The sequence below is a fragment of the Gadus macrocephalus genome, chromosome 12 (genome assembly GCF_031168955.1).
Source record: "Gadus macrocephalus chromosome 12, ASM3116895v1".
NCBI classification, from domain to species: domain Eukaryota; kingdom Metazoa; phylum Chordata; class Actinopteri; order Gadiformes; family Gadidae; genus Gadus; species Gadus macrocephalus.
Window position 1 is genome coordinate 8,604,981 of NC_082393.1, and position 23,117 is coordinate 8,628,097.

A 23,117-nucleotide genomic window follows, 5' to 3' on the forward strand; every position below is an offset into this window, starting at 1 on the left:
ATGGCTCATGTGTGTGGCGCCTGTGTGGCCCTCCTTGAGCCTGACGATGGCCATGATCGCTGCCCCTCTTGCCTCGGCTTCGAGCATTTGAGGGAGGGCCTTACCGAGAGGGCCTGTATGAACTGCGGCTCCATGCCCTTGGCACTCGGGCTGGCTAGGCTCGCAGCGGTGGAACATCGAACAGCTGTCGACCTTCCATCATGGCGCCACTTCCTTCGGCTCAGCCCGGCCGTTCTTGGCGTCGGGGTAGAGCAGGGCCCCCCCCCAGGAAAAGGACTAGGGACGAGCTAGCATCCAAGGTGGATCGCTTGTCGTCCGACATGGTGAGGATACAGGAACTCCTCCTGACCCTGCAACCTGGGGCAGGTGGCGCGGTGGCTGGCATCCAACCTGACCCTTCCTTGGGGGATGTGCCGGGCACGGACGATGTCCTGTCACTGGCGGCATCAGCTAACCTCTTCAGTGAGGGTGTCAGGGGGGAGGAAGCCTCGAACACTTTTGGGGAGGCCTCCCGCTCCTCTGCTCAGAGCTCTGGTTACAGCGTAGAGGTTAACCCCATCTGGGCCGTCATCCGTACGGCCCTGGCTCGCCTGGGGCTCGATGCTCCTCAGGCAGACTTGGCTCAGCCTAGCGCCTTTTTCAGGCGCAGCCCTGCCACAGCCCCTTTCTCTGTCCCTGTTTCGGAGGAGTACTTAAAGGAGCTACACGTCTGCTGGAAGGATGCCAAGGCTCTCCCCCGTCCTCCTTCCAGTGCTCGGGCCTTGGCTGCCATGCGGGATCCAGCGCAGTATGGGCTGGGTCGCATGCCACCCGTTGAGCCCGCCATTGCCTCTCTCATTTTAACCCCCGATCAGGCTTTGCGGCCGGATGCCAGGTGTCCTCGGCCCCAGTGCAGGGTCACAGACGACCTGCTCTCGAAGGCCTACGACGCAGCAGCGCGTATGGGGTGGATTGGCAACTCCCTCTCCCACCTAATGCTGGCGCTCTCGACCTCGCTGCAACAAGCTACAGTTGAGCCGTCTACGCAGGACCTGAGCGATGCGTCCCTACAGGCCTTTGCCCTCATGTCCAGGGAATTGGGGCGTGTTATGTCCACCCTGGTCCAGACTCGCCGCCAGGTTTGGTTGGCTCAGTCGCCCCTGACGGAGGCATGCAGGAAGGCCCTCAGAGCCGTGCCAGTGGTACCGGGGGAGCTGTTTGGGTCAGCTGCCCTGGAGACGCTGGAGCGAGCTGCCCAAGCTAGGCAAACCGCCCTGCAGCTGTCGGGTCTTCACAGGAGTGTGTCCGCTCCTGGCAGGCCTAGAGCCCCCCCGGCTGCCCTCCGGGGCCCCTACCAGCCAGGCTCTTACCCAGCGAGAGATGAGGGCCTCGGCGGCCCGCCCAGCAGCCCGCTGATAACCTTCGCGCCCCCGCCCGCCCATCGCCCGGGCAGCCTCGGGCCGCGGAGCCTCACCGGTACCCCTCCAGAGCCGACAGAGGCCGGGGGGCCAGGCGCTAGGACCACGGGGCCGGTCGTTGGCTGTTTTTCCCAGCAGCAGATCAGTTACTGGGCTGCCTGTACTATAGACCCCTGGGTGGTTTCCACCTTAACCCGGGGGTATGAATTACAGTTCCGACGCCAGCCCCAGGCCTTCGGCCGGGTCAAGATGACAGTCGTCCACGACCCGACGAAGGCCGCAGCTCTGGCCCAGGAGCTATCCGCCCTCCTGGCCAAGGGTGCGATCGAGCGAGTGGACCCTCAGTTACAACCTGGGGGGGGGGGGGGGGGGGTTCTACTCGGCGTACCTAAGGGGCCTGAACACGTTTTTAAAAGTTTTACCATTCCACATGCTCACCACGTCGGACACCCTGAGGGTAGTTGCCAGGGGGGAGTGGTTCACGACCATAGACCTGAAGGACGCCTATTTTCATGTGCCGGTTGCGCCACACCACAGGCGGTTCCTGAGGTGGCATTACCAGTTCAGGGTACTTCCCTTCGGGCTTTCCCTCTCCCCGAGGGTTTTCACCAGGGTTGTGGCGGCAGCCCTCGCACCCCTGCAGACGCAGGGCAGGGCCTGCCATATCTGGACGACTGGCTGGTCTGTGCGCCCTCCAGGTCCCAGCTTTTGGGCAAGCTCGCAGCTGCTTCAGCTGTGGTGCCTCTGGGCTTACTGTCCCTGCGCCCACTCCAAATGTGGCTGAACAGCCTGCACCTAGATGCCAAGTGGCACAGGCAGAGGAGGGTCAAGGACCCTGCAGTGTTTCGTCTCTCTGGCTCCATGGAGAAAGAGAGCGTATCTGGAGGCAGGCGTGCCCATGGGCGCAATTCCGGCACGCCGGGAGTTGGTGACAACCGACGCCTGCCTCTCGGGATGGGGCGCAGTGTGGCAGGGCAGGACTGCGCAGGGACGGTGGTCTGGCCGGGACGTTGCACAACACATCAATGTGGTGGAACTCCGGGCTGTGCAGCTGGCACTGGCCAGCTTTCTGCCCCATTTGACAGGCCGGCATGTCCTGGTCCGGTCGGACAACATGGCCACGGTTTCCCAGGTGAACCACCAGGGGGGCACCAGGTCGACACGGCTTCTCCGGGTATCCCAGAGCCTGTGGACTTGGGCTTCTCCCCGTCTGGCCAGCCTACGGGCAGTCCATTTGCCTGGGGCCCAGAATCGGGCGGCAGACTTCCTCTCCCGACGGAAGCCTCCACCGGGGGAATGGCGGCTTCACCCCGAGGTGGTGGAGTCAATGTGGGGCCTCTTCGGCAGGGCAGAGGTGGACATCTTCGCCTCGGAGGAGTCGGCGCATTGCCCCCTCTGGTTCTCCTGGGCAGAAGCGTCCAGCCCTTTAGGGCAGGACGCGCTGGCGCACAATTGGCCGGACAGGCCTCTCTATGCGTACCCACCATTGCCTCTGGTTCTACCGACACTCCAGAAGGTTCTTTTGCAGGGCCACCGGCTCCTTCTAGTGGCCCCCTTTTGGCCGGGGAGGCTCTGGTATCCACTGCTGCTCAGGCTCTGCTGCAGCTCACCATGGCGCCTCCCCGACAGGAGGGATCTCCTGTCCCAGCTGGGGGGTCAGATCTGGCATCCCGACCCCTCTCGCCTACAGCTCTGGGCTTGGCCACTGCAGGGCCCGACCCACTGCTGAGGGAGTGCACTGCGGCTGTCAGGGGTACTGTCATGAGTGCCAGGGCACAGTCGACCAGGTTGCAGTAAAGAAACAAATGGAAGCTGTTCTCCAACTGGTGTGCGGCTAGGGCCGTGGATCCAGTGCACTGCGCTGTGACCACCTTGCTGGAATTTCTGCAGTTCCTCCTGGATAGTGGCCGGTCGCACTCTACCTTGAGGGTCTATGTCGCTGCTATCTCCTCCCTACATGATAGGGTTGACAGCGCCACGGTAGGATGCCACAGGTTAGTGTCCCTCTTTCTTAGAGGGGCTTTGAGGCTGTGTCCCCCTACAGCCATGAGGTCTCCAGCATGGGACCTGCCGCTGGTGCTGGAAGCCTTGTCATCGCCTCCCTTCGAGCCTTTAGGTCAAGGGGGGTTGAAGTGGCTATCCATGAAGGCTGCCTTTTTACTCGCCATAACCTCTGCCAAGCGGGTCGGGGAGTTGCATGCCCCATCAGTGAGTGATACATGCCTGAGGTGGAACTCTGATGGCTCGGGTGTCCCTCTATGGCCGAATGTTGCGTTCCTGCCAAAGGTGCTTCCACGTAGGGCTGGGTGATATATCGATATTTAAAATATATCGATATTTTTTCAAACGCGATATGAAACGAGACGATATCGTCAATATCGATATAATTCAATTTGCGTTGAAATTACAGCACATTTGTTCCAAATAACACCAGTTTCGAAAGGCGCCTGCCGCCTGCTATTTCGTAACTCTGCTTATGTCTCCCCCGCTCTGCCTCCGGCTCACACACACAGTCTCTGCCTGCCCCCCCCCCCCTCGACTGACTCACGTCACTTTTTGAAATCGCGAAACATGAGCCGTGTTCGAAATCGTTCACTATTCATTGGGTATTTTAAGTGCACTATATTGTGCATGAAATTAACCACTGAGAATTCGAACACCACTACAAAATGGCGAGCACCCTATATAGTGCACTATATCCGTGATAGGGAATGATTTCGGACACAGCTATGGAGTCCGCCTGCACAAGCAGCTCCGAGGAGCTTGTTTGCAAGCAAAAGACCAACGGCTCCATAGTATGGAAATGGTTTGGATATAAGGTGTCTGACGAATTACAAAATCACGTAATTTCTAGAGAGTGCTTAAAAACTGTCGCAACCAAAGGGTTGCAATTCTGTGAATAATATTCCGGAGGTGCACACAGCTTTTGGCCGTGATATTATATATTATAATGTTCTCAAATATGAGGCGGAGGCAGTGTCTAGTCCACGGTTTATTCAACCATCAAACTGTATTCAATTCTGAACGGTAGGAATAGTAATTGTAAATCGAAACGGTAGGTAGGTATAGTTATAACGGTAACTCCACAGTAACTTCAAGGTTTCTCACTCCGCGAGACCCAAACATAAAACATCAAAGGTCCCATGACATGAATATCTCACTTTATGAGGTTTTCTAACATAAATATGAGTTCCCCTAGCCTGCCTAGGGTCCCCCAGTGGCTAAAACTTGCGTTTGGTGTAAAACGAGCACTAGCTGTTCTGCTAGCCTTTGAAAAAAGGAGGCTCAAGCGCGCTGATTTGGAATGTATTTAGGTCTGTCAACTCACAAAGCATCTAAGCTCCTCCCCTTACTCTGCCTTGCCCGCCCAGAGACGTTGGCCCGCCAATGAGACACGACCGTGCGAGCGCCACATGCGTGTGTGAATACACACACTGTAAGTGTTTCTTGTCGGTTCTTTGACGTCTCTTGTATTTCCACAACGAGACTGTAGTGGGGGTTATCTGAGCCATGGTTGAGAAGGAATTGGGGGAAAGGAACTTTGGCTTTGACTCGCTGAAGTACATGAACTGCGACATGCCTCCCGTGTGTTCTAGAATATATTATTTACAGAACACGGCTAAAGGCTATGTGCGCCTCGCCATTGCGATACATCCACTGGAAACAGAGCGCATGGTACCGTGGCTGCAAGCTGCTCAGGGCCACATCCCCACCCTCCTCCTTGACCCGCCTCGCTCCTCCTCATTTGCATTATAGCTACAGACACCAAAACAGCGCATTTGGGGGAAGCTCAATGTGCGACTGGCTCGGAGTGGCTGTAACTCTGCACCACGGCAGAATTTCGGGAACGTCTTTGAATACTGCAGTGTTTCCCCCACGTTCACACAGCAGCGGCGCGTCGCCGCTGCTGAATTTTCTCCGCTGCTGCAATAAAAATCCTTCTCCTAATTTATTTTTTTTATTTTTTTATGTAGCTCCTTTTAGAAAATGTACGTCAATTGCGCAGCACGCGGCACATCGTCACGTAACCAACATCTAAGAAGAAAAATACACAGCGAGTGTGGCAGTTGTTGGCAGTAGGCTACCCTACACGGTTGCAAAGTTACATTGATTCTAGCAGTAGCGAGTGAAGCGGAAGATCGAAGGAAACAGACAGACAGACAGACAGACAGACAGACAGACAGACAGACAGACAGACAGACAGACAGACAGACAGACAGACAGACAGACAGACAGACAGACAGACAGACAGACAGACAGACAGACAGACAGACAGACAGACAGACAGACAGACAGACAGACAGACAGACAGACAGACAGACAGACAGACAGACAGACAGACAGACAGACAGACAGACAGACAGACAGACAGACAGACAGACAGACAGACAGACAGACAGACAGACAGACAGACAGACAGACAGACAGACAGACAGACAGACAGACAGACAGACAGACAGACAGACAGACAGACAGACAGACAGACAGACAGACAGACAGACAGACAGACAGACAGACAGACAGACAGACAGACAGACAGACAGACAGACAGACAGACAGACAGACAGACAGACAGACAGACAGACAGACAGACAGACAGACAGACAGACAGACAGACAGACAGACAGACAGACAGACAGACAGACAGACAGACAGACAGACAGACAGACAGACATCATTTTATTGTATCTATAAACAGCAACCTCCGTGCCGTTTTTCCTCTAGTAGTGTGTGTGTGTGTGTGTGTGTGTGTGTGTGTGTGTGTGTGTGTGTGTGTGTGGTCGCTCTTTTTGGGATCACTCATAGCCTTTACAGGAGCTTATATCCAGTCAGGAATTTATAGCCTAGGTATTTTCGGGAAAAATGAATCCATACTGTTAGATCCGATGTTATTCTTTATTGCCATATAAAATCCGTTTATCGCGTATTTTAGTTAGGGATTTATGCTAATCGCCTGTAAGCAAGTGGTCATTAGCATAAATGCAGGGAAAAAACCTAAGGACTTCTTAAAAGATCATGAATAGTTTCTATTATGTATGACTTATATTTATTTTATAATTTTCTCATCACTTTTTGACTCCCAAGACTAAGAAGAAGTGTTTTAAGCAATAACAAGCTTATCATCGCTCTCTTGTCCTCTTCCCCTGACTCTCACTGTCTCACAAAGGAGCTGAGCTCACCTGAGGTCTATTTGTAGTGCTAAGGCTCACACTGATTGGTATTCAATTAGCTTTATTTTTTATGTGTGAGTCTGTGTTCTTTTCAAATTTTAGTTAGGTTTATAATTTAAAAAGATGTGTTTGGCCCATTGTTGCAGGAGATTTCATTTTTGAACAAAGTGTCTTATGTAAAAAACAGTTATGCTTTGGGCATAGCAACCATGTTTAGTGTTTAAGCATTAGGCAAAAATCTGTAAATAAATTGTGCAAATTATATTTGCGTTTTGTTTAAATATTACTATACAAAAATATAAAAATCTGTAAATGAAGACACAAAAGGCAAAGTTACAACACCAATAATCCCATCTACAGTAATACACAGGACTGTTTGAATAGGATTTAAGTGCATATTCTCCTCTCAAAGTGCACCAGATTCATGCATTCCAATGTAAAGGGTACAAAAAATTCCGGCCGGGGGGACATGCCCCCGGACCCCCCTAGAGGGATCGGGGACCACACCACCGCTGCTGAAAAAAATCCTGCGGGAAACACTGTACTGTGTTAGTTGCCCACTAATACCTATATTAAAGAATAGATAAAATAGCATGTCATGGGACATGACATGAAACGCCCCCCCCACGCAGTCGTTACGGTTCATAATATTTCGGAGGAGGCGCACAAAGCTTTTGGCCGTGATGTTATATATTATAATGTTCTCAAATACGAGACGGCGGCAGTGTCTAGTCCACGGTTTATTCAACCATCAAACTGTATTCAATTCCGAACGGTAGAAATAGTACCGTAATATCAAATCTGCGCGCAGAGCGCGCAGATTTGAAGATATCGAGAAGATATCGAGATATGGCTTTTGGTCCATATCGCCCAGCCCTACTTCCACGCAATCACCTTAACCAGCCCATCCAGTTAGCACGCTTTGACCCCCCATCTGGGGAGGGTGGGTCTGAGCTGCTGTGCCCGGTGCAGGCCCTTAGGGCTTATATTTCTGCTACCGCCGGTATTCGCCAGTCGGAGCAGCTTTTTGTTTGCCATGGTGGCCCTAACAGGGGTCGTGCTTTAACAAAACAGAGGCTGTCCCACTGGATTGTGGAGACCATAACGCACGCCTACGGGGCCAGTGGCCGCCCCCCCGCCATCCAGGGTGAGGTGTCACTCAACCAGGAGCGTCTCAACATCATGGGCTGCCCTTAGAGGGGTGCCCCTGGGGACCATCTGTGCCGCGGCGTCATGGACGTCGCCTAGCACATTCTCCAGGTTCTACCGGGTCAACGTTGCCACTCCCCATCCAATGGGCGTGGTCCTGATGCCAAGCTCTGCTGTCTCTGGTCAGTAGGGTGAGCGCTTTGATTCTTCGTGACGTTGTTGGTATTGGCCATCCAGTGCTTAATGCACCACCTCTGGCGGTCAGTAAGGATGAAATAGAACGCAGAGTTACGTATGTAACTCCGGTTCTATGAATCCTGGATGACCGCCCCAGATCCTCTGTCGACACCGGGCTATATAGCCAATCCGGTGTCACGAGGGTCACATGTGACCTTGTTGGTATAGGTACTCGAACTGCGCATGCGCAAGACGGATAAATCCAGTGCTTAATGCACCGCCTCTGGCGGTCATCCAGGATTCATAGAACCGGAGTTACATACGTAAATCTGTGATTTACGTTGACGCTGGGGCATGAGGACGTTCAGCAGTGGTGCCAGATTGGGCGGTTTTCCCCGTCGGATTGGGCTAATTTTGGAGGACGTTCAGGCAATGTTGCCAGATTGGGCAGGTTTTCCCACTCTATTGGGCCTCTTTTAGGCCCCGTCCGCACCAACCCAGGTAAATCTACGAAAGCATAAATATTATCCGTTTAGCCCTGCCGTCCACACTAAAAAGGAGAATTCCGACACTGAAAACGATACTTTTCGAAAACGATCGCTGAGGTGGATAAATGTCAAAACGCTGGGTTCGCGTTGTAGTGTGGACAGAGTAGACTGAGGCTTTCAGAAACGATGACGTTCGGTTGCCATGACACTGCCATGACGCTGCCACAAGCTTGCGCTCGAGACCGAGACGCTCATCATAAAAATGGCAGGTGAAGTGCAAATGATGAACTCTCTGTACAATGTACTAATTTGAATGCAAAACATTCCCAAAAAAAGATATGAAAACGATAGTGTGGACGGAGATCGTTTTCATTGCGGATGTGCGTTTTTGCATTTACCCGGGTTAGTGTGGACGGGGCCTTTACACAAGGACGCTTGCGGGTAAAAACGACAAAATATTTTATTTGAAGTGCGGAAGTGCCTTTCGTTTAGACAGTGACGGTGTTTTTGGGACTTAAAAACGCAAAAATCACCCTCCAGAGTGGAAAACTTGAATACGCTCCGCCGTAGTGTTTCCGTCTACACTGCCAAGACGCAAAACTCTGCCCAGATCTGCTCACGTCGCGTACGCGTTTACGTCACATACATGCCCCAGTATAGGGAAATAAACAAACGTGTTGGATTATTCCATGCGTCAGACCGTCAAGCTGCTCTGGCAGCTCTGATAAACTTACAGGAGTCTTTCTACGAAATGTACAGGATATGTACAGACAGTATTACTGAACAGAGACAGTGACTGACTCGGCTGTCAGATCGACTCAGGGTCCTGCGCTTACGGATGACGTATCGACACTTGACCAGCAGTCAGTTGCACCAGCAGAACGTAAAGCCGATCATAAGTTTGGATGTAAAGTCTGCCTTAACCCTACGCTCGACGTAGCTAGTGTCAAACTAAAGGTGTACTAAATTTTGGTTGCACCACCATAACTTAAGTTGTAACGTTACTAGTAGTGCATAAATTGTACCAGTGTCGCTTTTAATGACGTTTAGATAATTTCAAGCCAATCATTGACAGCTAACAATGTAAACAGGAAATACCCGCAAGTTTCCACCTTTTCCGAGTGAAGACGCATTAGCACCCAAATGAGAGGGCAAACAAAACAGTTTCAGTCATTTATTCTCTAAAATATGCTTGGACGGTATAGGCGTTAATATATAATATTCCGCCCGGCAAAACCGAAATCGTGCATATAATTCGACATCATCCTAATAAAGAAATGGATCGATACGGTCACGGACAATCTGTTCCCGGCGCAAACCGCGTTGAAACTCCTCTTCCCATTGCTCAAAACGAATAGTCATCTTTACCCTGCGTGTTGAAATCTTTTTACGTTTTTTTCTTTTAACGGTTCTTTATCGTTAGTATGGAACTTACACCAGCTAGAGGGGAGGTGTAAAAGATAAGTTATAACTTAGTGTTACGTTGAAACTATCTGCTTGGTGCAACTGCTATTTTTTTAGTAGAGTGTAAAGTCGAACGTTTGGGTGATTTACGTTCAACGTAGCCTAAGTGGGACCTTACGTTCTGCTGGTGCAACCAGCTGCTGGGCTCCAGAGTGCGCCTAATATGGGCGCACATGCGCCTAGAATTCGGGGTAGTGCGACCAAATATTTTATTTGGGCGCACCGGTGCGACTGAAAATGTATCTGGTATAATTATTATTATTTATTTTTTATAGAGCAGTCTATTCATAATATTGTATTAACCACGGAAGAGGTAGTGAATGAAGTATTGATTAGACAGCAGGGATGGGCACGAGTAGTAAATTCCAAACTCGAGTGATCGAAGGAATTCCTCGAGGATCAATCGAGTACTCGTTAAATCAAATCTATTTTTAGAATGCAACGCATCTGCAGCAGGAATAGGCCTGATGATGAACGGCAATATTACCAACCAAACATGTAGGCCTAATGCTTATTCTCCATCATAACAGAGTTATCAGAGTATTCATTATTTATTTTTGCAAACGTTCAAAACACATTTCCCTTACAAAAATAAATATGCGTCTCACAATTTAAATCACGTCGAACCAAGGCCTGTAACAGTTTAAAAAAAACGAAACAAGTAGCCTAACCATTGCAAATAAATGCTTAAAGCTGCAAATAAAACGGCAGCAAATGGACTATGGAAATACTCAGCGTTGTGATCTTCTCTACACGCCCGGGATTACAGCTGCGTCTTGCGGCGGTGAAAATATAGCCGACACACTTTCACTTTCACCGTTGCTGCGGGTCTGCTTTCCCGAACTCACTGTTGTGTATCAGGAGCATATATTGCCGCATAGTACTTTCTGGTAGCTCGATTTCGCTTGGCATATTTTACATTTCACCTTATGATCTCCTATTTCTTTAAAGTATTTCAATTCTTCGCTGCGGTTTGCTTTAACCGCCATCTCTTAACTTTTGAATTCTGGCGTGCCTGCACACGCCACGGAACGCGCCATGGAAATGGATGCATTTAGTCTTTTGTGCCCACGTCATGCGTTAGTGGCGCCGACAGAAAATTGATACATTTGCTTCAGAAAACTTTGTTTGTGTATATGCAAACTCGAGTTTGCCTGTCCACCAACCGAGTTCATTTGTAACGAGTAGTACTCGAGTAATCGATTCCTCACGCCCATCCCTATTAGACAGCGATTTATTAGACACCTAATAAACCGTTGGAACACGCAAGACCGGTAACAATAGAAACGCCGGTAAACAAACCCGCGAAGCCCAATCCAGGGGCCTGTACTACGAAGCTCGATTAGAGGGTTAGCGAGGTATGTTGAGCTGAAAGCCTGGGTTAGCTGTACCATGAAAGTCGATCTCTTTAAGCGTCGCTGTATCACCATGGTGACTTACGCTCGCAACCAAACCTGGTCGGGAGCAGCTTTTCAGCGAGTCTACCCGGAGATCGGCTACTTATATCGGCGTGCGCAGCTTCCTAGCCCCTCCTCCGATAATGGCGTCACCATTTGTGGGTGTTCCCATGGACCTCGGCGCACTTATCGTACAGGGTTTTTCGGGACAGAACCGATCCCTTGGCATTGTCTGACGCTATTCTTTATGAGAGATACAGATTCGGCATTTATTTAATGGTCAAGATATTATTTATCAATGGCGTAAATATCGACGGTGCAACCGGTGCAGCTGCCCGGGCTGCCCCCCCCCCCCCCCTCAACAACTCAGCGCAAGGCAGGCACGGTCCAACCTCCCCGTCCCGTCCCGTCAACAACTCAGCGCAAGGCAGGCACGGTCTAACGTTCCCTAACAGGAACGTTACCCAGTTCCTGTTAGGGACTCTTATTCTGAAGGAGGAGAACGGAAGTGTCTGCGTGTGGGTCGCTGTTTTGACTGTGTTGGGAGCGCTGGAAATAAAGTGGATCGCCCCGTTCAGTGAATGGAGTTAACCGATTCTTCTTTTATATATGACCCAAGTATAGGCAACAATAATTTGTACATTTGATTATTATTCATAGATTAGAAAACAAAAGGAGATCGTTAATATTTGGGAACAACATGGGAATGAATGAAACGCGCATGCGCATTTAAAAGACAGCGTTTACAGGAACTGTGTCATTATTGGGCATCTAGTGCCGCGTTTCCACTGCAGGGTGCGGAACGGATCGGATCGCAAAGGGGCGGTAGGGAGGGGGCAGTATAGCCCAGCTCAGTTCCGAGGTCGCGTTTCCACTGCCGACAGTACCCTTGGTGGTAGGCCGGATGTCAATCGCCGCGGCAGCTACGTAAACATCGTAAACAACGTCTTCCTCCGCAAGAATGCAGACGAACGTCTCCACCTCCTTGTTCGCCCAAGCAAGCTTTTTACGCGACATGTTAATTGTAAAGAATAATACCTCGAGGCTACTGTTTGTTTGTTTTTATCCCCGCGTCACCCGGAAGTGACGATTCTGTCGACCAATCAACGGAGGGGGGGGTGTAGCTAGAATTCCAGGGTACCCTTTCAGGCGTCTGGTCTCGTTTTGGGTACCGCAACGGAGGAGTCCCTAGAATGGGGTCGGAACGGGTACGGCAAAGTCCGGGTCACGCCCACTTTTGGCGGTGGAAACGCGATCCGACCCGCACCTTTGCGATCCGATCCGTTCCGCACCCTGCAGTGGAAATGCGCCATAGGACCCCGAGTCGATCTGGTAGCCGAGTCAATCCGACACGGATCAATTCTGTTTTGGTTTTCGCGGCGCAGATAAGAGCAGAAGGAATATTCTACGCATGCGCTCAGACATGGCGGTGTTGTGTGATAGTGCATCACAGCACCACCTATCCGCCTGACATGCATAGCATACCCAATCAAATTCCACACTTTGTGTCACCGTATGCACGCAGATTTCCTCCCGAAAACGCTTGTCTAAACGCGGAATAAAAAATGAAGACGCGACGCCACTTTTGCGTCTTCTGTTCAGACCGTCATCATGTAAACGTAGCAAGCACCGGTGTTTCAGTTCAAGTCGTGACCATGTTAACTGGTGACCCTCAGCCGAATGCTTCGCTTGTTGTCGTGGCTACACCAGATGTTGGAAATCGGGACCAGACACGTAGCTGTCCTTGCGATTGCCTCTTTGATTTGTTATTCAATAAAATGTCAAAAACATTCCAATCTCATTCGTTTTTGGAGTGTAATTGGAAGAAACTCGTCACGTATAACCGTTTTAAGCCGAAAAAAATGGAAAATGAATGTTTAAAATATGATACATTACGGGATCGAACTCATAACATTTTGGGGGAAAAATATTTCAAGTTGAGATTCCATTCCATTGTGCCGTTGAGCCAGATATTGGATCAGCTGCAGTACTAAATAACACAACTAGTCTTCTTCCTAAGAGCAGGAGGCAGCCAGATCAACTTGTGACCCGACTGTCCATGCTATTATAGACCATGGTATGTGTCTTGTTTACAAAAAGAAGAGGCCATTACACCAGTTATTCAAAACCTAATGTTGTGTTTCCCTCCACTGCCTACAACCCAGCCAAAAACACTGTTATGCGTGCTTTTTCGCTACCATTTCGGTCGCCTGATGTGGCGTAGTCTCTTGCTCTGGGTCGTCTCTAAGCAAAGCAGCAAGCTCGAGAATCAATGTGACGCAAGGCAGTATCACTCTGAGACATAACGTTTATTCAGATCAACAAAGCATACCTACAGATCGTCCAAGGGATGATAGGTCTAACGCCCCTGACTAGTTATTTTAGTAAAATATACGAGCAAAGTGGCAATGGATGGAAATGGCCAGGAGACTTTTCTGGTATAACCGACCTTACCAAAACACATCCCTATACTTGACTTCCCTAAATCTTTTAACAGATCTTTTTTTTCTATCCATTGCCACTTCGCTCGTATATTTTACAGAAATTACTAGTCAGGGGCGTTAGGCCTATAATCCCTTGGTCGATCTGTAGGTATGCTTTGTTGATCTGAATAAACGTTGTGTCTCAGAGTGATACTGCCTTGCGTCACATTGATTCTCGAGCTTGCTGCTTTGCTTAGAGACGACCCAGAGCAAGAGACTACGCCACATCAGGCGACCGAAATGGTAGCGAAAGAGCGAGCATAACAGTGGCTGGGTTGTAGGCAGTGGAGGGAAACACAACATTAGGTTTTGAATAACTGGTGTAATGGCCCAAGGACCAATGTGTGGTGGTGCGGGGGGGGGGGGGTAGTATCATATATATATATATACGCCATCGGTGACATCGGTGGGTTCATGTGTTAGCATCGTCGTTCTCGCTCCGTGTGTGTGAGAATGACAGGGAGAACGAGTGCTATGCAGAGAGGGAGAACGAGTGCTATGCAGAGATGAATGGAAGGAACGATTTTTAGATTTCCAAATCGCGTTATTAAAAAAAAATATATATAAAAAAATAATAATAATAATAAAAAAAAGACAATAAAAAAAAGACAATCAATTCGTGGCGCTCGATGTTGATTCTGTGGCGCCGCGCCACACAATGGTCTACGTATGGGAAACACTGCGGCCTCTTCTTTTTGTAAACGAGACACATACCATTAGTGATGCGCGAGAGGGCGTTTTTTTAACACCCGCCCCAACCCGACCCAAGACATTTTCCAAACCGCCCCACCCGAACCCGCGATACTTAGAGAAAACTGCTACCCAACCCACCCGGCCCGCGGGTGCCCGTGGGTGCCCGCGGGTAATTGGGTAACCCGCGCATCACTACCAGACACAATATCAAATGGGCGTAAATCGGCGCAGCAGAATTTTACGAAGTCCTCCACTAATTTAGACTTCGCATGGAGTGGTACCGTGCCTTTTAGGAAAGATGACATTAAGGGCTGCCCCGCAGCCGCAGGGGCGGGTGTGGGAGACTTGTTTGCCTGCGCAGCAGACCCACAGCAATGGCATGAATGTCGTAACAGATTCGATGTACCTGTTTTATGGCCATCATATTTGTACAGCGCCTCACATTGAAGACACATGACGTATTCTGCAATGGTGTCATCGGACAGCACGACTTGTCCAAATGTTTCCCACACCTTGCTCTTTTGGTCGGCTTTCCGTACAACCTTTGCATCGCCTTTTTTAATCTTCTCTCTTATTAAGTCAGCCATTATTGGAGTCCTCCTAGAAGTTTTGGCGGTGCAAACAAAAGCTACGGATGGCATGTTGGGATAAACTAACCGGAGTTGTATCTTAAACTATACCATTCTAAAAGGTAACATAATTTTACAAAATATAAAGTATAGAATAAAATGTGAGGTGGACACCCAGGTTATGTAGCCTAACTCAGACGACTAGCAGGAGTGGGAGCTTTGAGTGCAATAACTTTGTGACAGTGGGATGTATGCAAATGATAAGTTCTGTAGGCTAACACAAAATTGCGATTTCACCTATGTATTCCAAAAGTTCCGGGTTTTGGCTTTTTTGACCCGCCCCACCCGAACCCGCGATACTTAGAGAAAACTGCTACCCAACCCACCCGGCCCGCGGGTGCCCGCGGGTAATTGGGTAACCCGCGCATCACTACATACCATGGTCTATAATAGCATGGACAGTCGGGTCACAAGTTGATCTGGCTGCCTCCTGCTCTTAGGGAGAAGACTAGTTGTGTTATTTAGTACTGCAGCTGATCCAATATCTGGCTCAACGGCACAATGGAATGGAATCTCGACTTCAAATATTTTTCCCCCAAAATGTTATGAGTTCGAATCCCGTAATGTATGCTTTGTTGATCTGAATAATCTTTATGTCTCAAAGTGATACCGCCTTGCGTCACATCGCGTTGCTTAATTGCAATTAAGATTAAGCAATTGCATTGCTTAATCCGATCTAGCTGTCCCATCTAAACGCATTCATTTCCGAAGGCGCTGCTTTGCTTACAGACATCCAGTGAAAGGGGACAACAACACCTCATCAGGCGACCGAAATTATGGAATGAGCGCATAACAGTGTTTTTGGCTAGTTTCAAGCAGTGGGGGGGAAACATTAGGTTTTGATTAACTGGATGTAAAGGCGTCTTATATTTTGGAAACGCGACCAATGCATGGTCATAACTACATGGAAAGTAGGGTCACAAGTTGATCTGGCTGCCTTTCGAGTTTTCAAGAAGTATTTGTGAATTATATTATACTACGGCGGCTTTTCCCCCAGTGGGTCAACGGCACAATGGAATGGAATTGCGGTTTGTTATATTTTTCCCCACAATGGTGTGAATTCAAATCCCGTAGTGTATCATATTTTAAACATTAATTTTCCATTTTTTTCGGCTTAAAACGGTTCTACTTGACAAGTTTCTTCCAATTACACTCCAAAAACGAATGAGATTGGAATGTTTTTGACATTTTATTGAATAACAAATCAAAGAGGCAATCGCAAGGACAGCTACGTGTCAGGTCCCGATTTCCAACATCTGGCGTAGCCACGACAACAAGCGAAGCATTTGGCTGAGGGTCACCAGTTAACATGGTCACGACTTGAACTGAAACACCGGCTCGCTACACACACACACACACACACACACACACACACACACACACACACACACACACACACACACACACACACACACACACACACACACACACACACACACACACACACACGTTCGAATCCTGAAAAAATTCCACAGATGAGGTGCCCTTGAGCAAGGCATCTGAATCCCCCACCTGCTCCCTTGGCGCTGCACCGCGGCAGCCCACTGCTCCGGTAGTGCCGGTGTGCCCCCATGTGTGTGCCCCCATGTGTGTGTGTGTATGTGTTTCACCGGCTACCCGGATGGGTAGCCGAAATATTTTCAACCTCACTTTTTACTACAGCACTCACCGCATTTTCTGCAGGAAATGCATTTTCTAGTTACAATTACTTTTCTCCAAGATTTCATTAAATTGTACCAGTTACATAGAGATTCCTTTAGTCCTGCCACAGGACTGTAGTGGACAGCAGTCATGTGTCAGTAGGCTACAAATCCCATTGTAGCCTACTGATCACAATATAGCACGTCCTATAAAATGGGCTTACCTTTTATTGTGGTTTGCTATACAATCTTTCCAGTTGGGTGTTGTGTTTTCTTTGGCTTCGCTCAGCCGGCCTGCAAGTGCTTTTAGGCTGCAAGAGCTCATTCAACAAGCCGACAGCATAACACTGAATGTATCACTGCTAAACTCCAATTCAACGCATAGCAATTTAGAAAACATCCGACTATATTAAATTTAACAAGAAATAGGAAACCACGTAAACCACATCCTGAGCGTTGATGTTCCACACGACCCAAACAAACTATGGCGTAGATAGACTCTACTGTTTTTCCTTATTAAAGACTGCCGAGGGAAAGTTCTTCTTCTTATTGATCATTGGCGGTGAACACACCAGCTTTAAGGTGCACTACCGCCATCTACTGGACTGGATGTGGGTCAATACTGTACGGTATGCAATTCTTTAATTTACAATTTACTGTCATTTCATGGTGTTTTCTTGATCTTTGTGTTGTGATCTTCCTAGCTTATCACTATTTCACAACGTTTGTTGAGCAACATCTTCGTGACACCAGAGAATGTCTAATATGAGGAGAATGGGCACTCGCTGGTTAGTTCCGGTTTTCTGGACTGGTTGCAGTAATAATCTCTGACCGCGCGGGGCGCTCGCAGGCGAGTCCAGAATGAATGGGAGCCAATGGGGTTTTATCCTCAGAATCCACTTTTCTCACGATGTAATATTTTGTCAAGTAATTTGAAAGTTGCGTTCAAAAGGTGGGGCTAAGATAATAAACTCAGCTGAATATTGCATTTTCTAAGGTCACGTATCTGTTCTAAAAAGGCGTTAAAAACATGCGATGACGTCACACATTGTCATACTGTCAGAGATACTGCTTTACGGCCGTTTCTAAAGCACTTCCCTTATCCCGCAACGATAACACCAGCTGTTGGAGGTAAGGCTTTTTTTTTTTTGCTCAATACCCTAGTTAGAGTTTTAATGAGCTAATGTAAAAAAAAAGAAATGCGCGAATGTTTTACATATGTATGTTACTTACAGAGAGTGTTTATTCTAATCCTCACTAGTGCCGATGATAAAGCTTTTTTTTTAGTAACGATTATGAGCCATTTCTTTCTCCTGAAATAGAAACCTGTATTAGAATTATAATTTTAAGACTGCATCAATTTAGTTTACATCAGTAAACAATCTCCTAGAGAGCTGTGTTCTGTTGTCCTCCTCCTCATGCCTCTTCCTTCCTTGATCTCTACAGTTGGACCTTGATGCTGTGACAACGGACAAGTCTTCTTCCTCTGTCATTTTCCCCTGCCTCTGTTCAGTGTTGTTAAATCATTTCTCTTTTTTTTTTTTATTAGTTAGGCCTACTATTAGTTACTGTTCTTATTGTGTTCTTGTTAGTGTGATGTTTGAATAAACTTGCCTGTTGCAATGTTGGTATAATATTTGTATAATTACTGTTATAGGCCTACAACTGTTACTGTTTCAATGTGACCCAGACCATATTTCTCATTTAACAAACATGTGTAGCTTATAATGTGTTGAATGCAGGGCAGAGCAATTATATTCAATGGCTTAAAACAAACCCATCTGTAAAGATCAGTGAATGCCTAGAAATCAATGACAAGTGGTGTAGATGGTTTTCCCTCTGTGCAAGGTCATTAGCCCAAGTCCTACAAAAAAAAATAACGACTGTAATAGGAGATGTTGAAGTTGTTAAATCGTTAACTAACAATTTGTGTGGAACAATCGGTTAAGGTAAGTTAATTGATTGAGTCTCGACACTTTAGAGAATGTCTAGCGCGCAACTTGAATAAGCCATGTTGCGCGATATTACCCGGGCTCCAGCGCAACTTTCCTTACCAGGGGTCTCATTTATAAAACTGTGCGTGGGATCGTCACTAAAAATGTGCGTACGCCCAGAAGCCAAGTTTTGCGTGCGCCAAAAAATATTCCGATTTATAAAACCCTGCGTACGCACACCGTACGCAATCTTTGCTTTATAAATCACAGAGTGCCACAAGTGTGCGCAGCTGAATCAGCTTCACGTTCTGCCCTGTACACGCCCCTTTTCAACCATAAATGGTCAATGCAAATGACCTCATGAATTCGATCTGCATATAAAACAGACTCAGATGCAAGTATTATGTCTTGTCGGAAACAATGGCAGAAGTACTGAGAAAAGCAAAAAAGCGAAATTTCACAGAGGTTGAAGTGGAGACACTTGTGGGTGAGATGGAGGCCCAAAAGGTAGTTTTGTTCGGCGGTCACAGGATTGGGATCGCAAACAACAAAAAGCAGAGTGAGTGGCAAGATGTTGCTGCAGCAGTGAACTCTGTCAGTAGCACGAGCGCACAGTCCCAGAATGAAAAAAGACAGAGTTACATATTTTTATGTAGCCTACCAATAAATCGTTATGGTCCCTAAATACCCTCTCCCTCCGAATCCTGCCATTTGCATGGTCCGCCAGATGTGCCTATGGTGCAGCATTACCACGGCGCTCACCTCTGCATTTATAGGGTTACGGTAATAAGACTGACCGAGAACACTTTGGATAATCAGTTTGTAATCACCCACGTAAAATGTTCTTGAACATAACCCCTTTTTAATGCCTGATTTGTCATGAAAAGCATCAAGAGTAACGGACAACGATTGTGTGGCTTGGTTTTCCACACTTGGGATTTAATTGACATTTGATTATGTGTTTACAGTGTCACATAAAAATATTATGTTATTGACACATGTTGGACAGATGCTTTATTCCATGCAGTCGCGCCGTGACGGGATTAAATATAGAATTATTTTATTTATTTATATTCTAAGGAGATGTTTCTGGAGCTATAACTGAGAAATAACGCAGTTGACTTAAATTATTCTGATTAGGATTTAACGCATGATACGGGTTGAAATTAAATTTATGAAGGGCGATGATAAAACATAATCGTTCTTCTCACTCTACAATTCTTCGGTCTGACATCAGTTCACCACCACACCATCTGTGTCGCCAATTCTCCTTTTCCTCCAAACCATGCGTATGCATGGGTCAGAGTTTGCTTAGGGCTGCGCACATTTTCCCGTCAAGTTGTTTTTTTATAGATCACAACCTTGGCGTGGAAAGTCACGTACGCCAATTTCAGCCCCGTTTTATGCGTAGTACGCAACGGTTATAAATGAGACCCCTGGTGAAGCCTCAGGTAGCCTAGGACCATTCATACAGGAGCAAGCAAGAACGTTACCTTTTGGGAAACGAAAAGACGGACAATCCGTTTCCACTGTTAGTGCAGTTTATCATTGCACATTTACGAGGCATTTTCGAAAAATAGACAATGACAGATGAAATGATATTGGCCCTCATTTATCAAACGAGCGTACGACAGAAAACGTGCGTAAAATGGACGTACGCTCATTTCAACGTTGAGCTTGGCATTTATCAATTTGAACGTGAGCGCAGGCTGCGATGAAATCTCACGTCAGGTCTGAGCTCGTGTACGCAAGTTTTTTTGGCGCAACATACGGGTATTTCAATGATGAATAGTGCAGCACAAGTAGCCCATGTTCAACATCTGTATTAATTACTAAATAAATTGGAATTAGCCCAGCCGTTCAAACAATTACAATCAAGTCAGGCCTAATTAAAAACAGTATTGCTATGAAAATAATTAGAATGTGACAGGTGAAATGTTTATTCAGCTGTCTATATTAACAGGAGCTTTGCCAAATAGGTGGTCGTGTCTCAGCGATGGCAGATCTGGCTCTGTTAAGGACCTCAACGCACAGACGAGAAAGTTTTTCGAGACAGCGCCGATTTTTTTAAGGAGGGCGATGAATGGCTCTTGAGTCGTTTTCGTCTCCCAAGGCATCTCCTGATGGAGCTATGCAATGCTTTGGAGCCACAGTTAAGGCAAGAAACTAGGCGATCAAACGCAATACCTGTGCAGGTTTGCTCTACCTTGGGATTTTTGGCCACCGGGATCTTGCAGCGGGAGATCGGGGACAGGTCTGCTATTTCCCAGCCAAGTATTAGCCGAACCATGCCAGCAGTTTTGGCAGCTATAATGTCCTTCTCCGAACGTTATATTAAATTCCCATATAATAACGATCAGCAAACTGGAATCAAACGGGATTTGTATGCTATTGCTAGGTTTCCAAATGTGATTGGTGCGGTTGATTGTACCCATGTGCGTATGAACCATATATTAATGATTACGCGTACATCAACCGCAAAAGCTACCATTCAGTTAATGTTCCGATTATTTGCGATGCCAGAATGTCAATCCTGAACATGGTAGCCCGATGGCCTGGGGGCACGCACGATTCTTTTATTTTCCAAAATAGCAACGTTGGGCATCGTCTACATCAGGGCGCACTACATGGTCAGAGTCATCTCGGGGAGTTACGCTGCAGTCGCACTGCACCGGCCTCCTCCCGTTTCTTGCTTGGCCGGCTTCACAGCCGCAACACGATTTTTTTGGTGCTGAGCTTCATGTCGGACCATTTCTTCTTCACCTTATTCGGAATTAAATAACTTTAACGGAATGCAAACAATCGCATATATGTGAAATGTTTTAAGCTGGATAACAGAAGTTGTACATTTAATTTATTATTTAATTAATTTAATTAACAAACCTCTTCCGTAGCCCGACGAACATTGGAAACACTATTCACTGCAACAGTTATTTCCTTCCATATAGCATTATTTTGCTGGCCTTTAATGCCAGCTATAGGCTACCAAATAAAACCAGACGGTTCGCATCCACCAGTGACCCGAGCGTCTCCATTTGGGTCTCGGAAAAATTCCTCTATTTTACCGTTGGACGTTTCTCCATGTCGTAAAAGTTAGGGGCGAGACTTCTGAAGACGTGCTTTTATATGGGCGTGTTACGTTAATTACGATCGATCTCAGAGGCCGTATTTATCAACACCAAGATCCTTCGTACGCTGGGATTGGTGTGATACGAAGGTTTCGTAAATCTCACGTGGGTCCTATCGTAAAATGAATCATGCGTTCAGATTTGCGCTCATTTCTACGTTCGTTTGATAAATGAGGGCCATTGAGCGGGACATTGACTGTATTATTTAAGGTGGTCATACCGTACCTACCATGTAGGCCTATATAACACATTGAACATTGAACACAAGAAATGGAAAAAATTCCATTTATGCCCATGTACTCACCATACATACTATCTAAAAAATAAAAGGGCCTGCAGGAAAATATAAATACAGTACGCAAAAATTAAGTTAGACGGAAAGTTAACACGTTTCTGATTGCGCTTCAGCTTCAGATGCCGTCAAGAGGGCTCTCTGGTCGTAATCAGTCGCAAGTCCATCCCTGACCATTCATTAGCAGAATGCTAGCGTGTATGGCCAACAACGGCCCAAACTGTAAGAAATCGAAAGGACATAAGTACTCATTCATTTGACTTTTGAACTATAATCTATATTGAACTTGCGGAATCTACAATAAAATTTGCGATATTTCAACGACAAGCAGGTGAAAGAGGCATAATTAGCCGTCTAGCCCCATAGACTCCCATTCAATCTGGACTCGCCCGCGATCACCCCCAGTGGATGTCTCATGGAACTACAACCAAGATCGGTAACTGAACAATGATTAAAGGGGTAGTTCAGAATTTTGGACATAGGGCCTGATTCCCAAGTGAGCTTTGGTATTCTTTATCACTGGAGACAGTTTTCAACCCATTTCATTCAGTCTTTCTAGTTGCAGAGTTCGCTCGTGCTAGGCTAGCGCACGTCAACGGGCAATGCTAGCCTGCTATTAAAAACAGTGTTACCCACTCCACAGTACACCCGAGGTAAATCAATTATAACGACAGACTACATTTAAATGTCTGTTTATAGAATAATGTTAGAAATAAAACCAACCTTGCATTGCATTGCATTTTGAGGGAATTGCTGGGTCACAGCAGCAGTGTTATATTCCTGGTAGTAGGCTACGGCAGCGGCGGACTGATACCTAGGTTACCGGCTCTAGTTTGTTTACCTGCCGCTGTCATTGCTACAAACGCAGAGTACAGTGAACGAAGGAATTCTATTAGCGTATTCAATTAACAAGATATGGCCACGTTTGGAGGACTTAGCGATGCATTTGCTTTTGAAGACGATTATGAGGAATTTGTTGTATCCAACCAACCGTACATGTACGAGCCGGTGTTTTGATGTCCAAGCCAGCAGCAACAAGCCACAGTTGAGTCCTTTCTGGATCTCGCACTGGAAA

The 23,117-nt window shown here is 47.4% G+C and overlaps 1 protein-coding gene across 1 annotated transcript in view; it reads right to left on the minus strand.

The window, feature by feature from the left end:
- Positions 1-17,222, minus strand: part of tbc1d7 (TBC1 domain family, member 7) — a 24,948-nt gene extending 7,726 nt beyond the window's left edge. The window contains exon 1 of the mRNA XM_060066422.1: positions 16,913-17,222. The gene's annotated coding sequence lies outside the window, so the exon portion shown is untranslated. The remainder of the gene's footprint in view (positions 1-16,912) is intronic.
- Between the last annotated feature and the right edge of the window lie 5,895 nt (positions 17,223-23,117).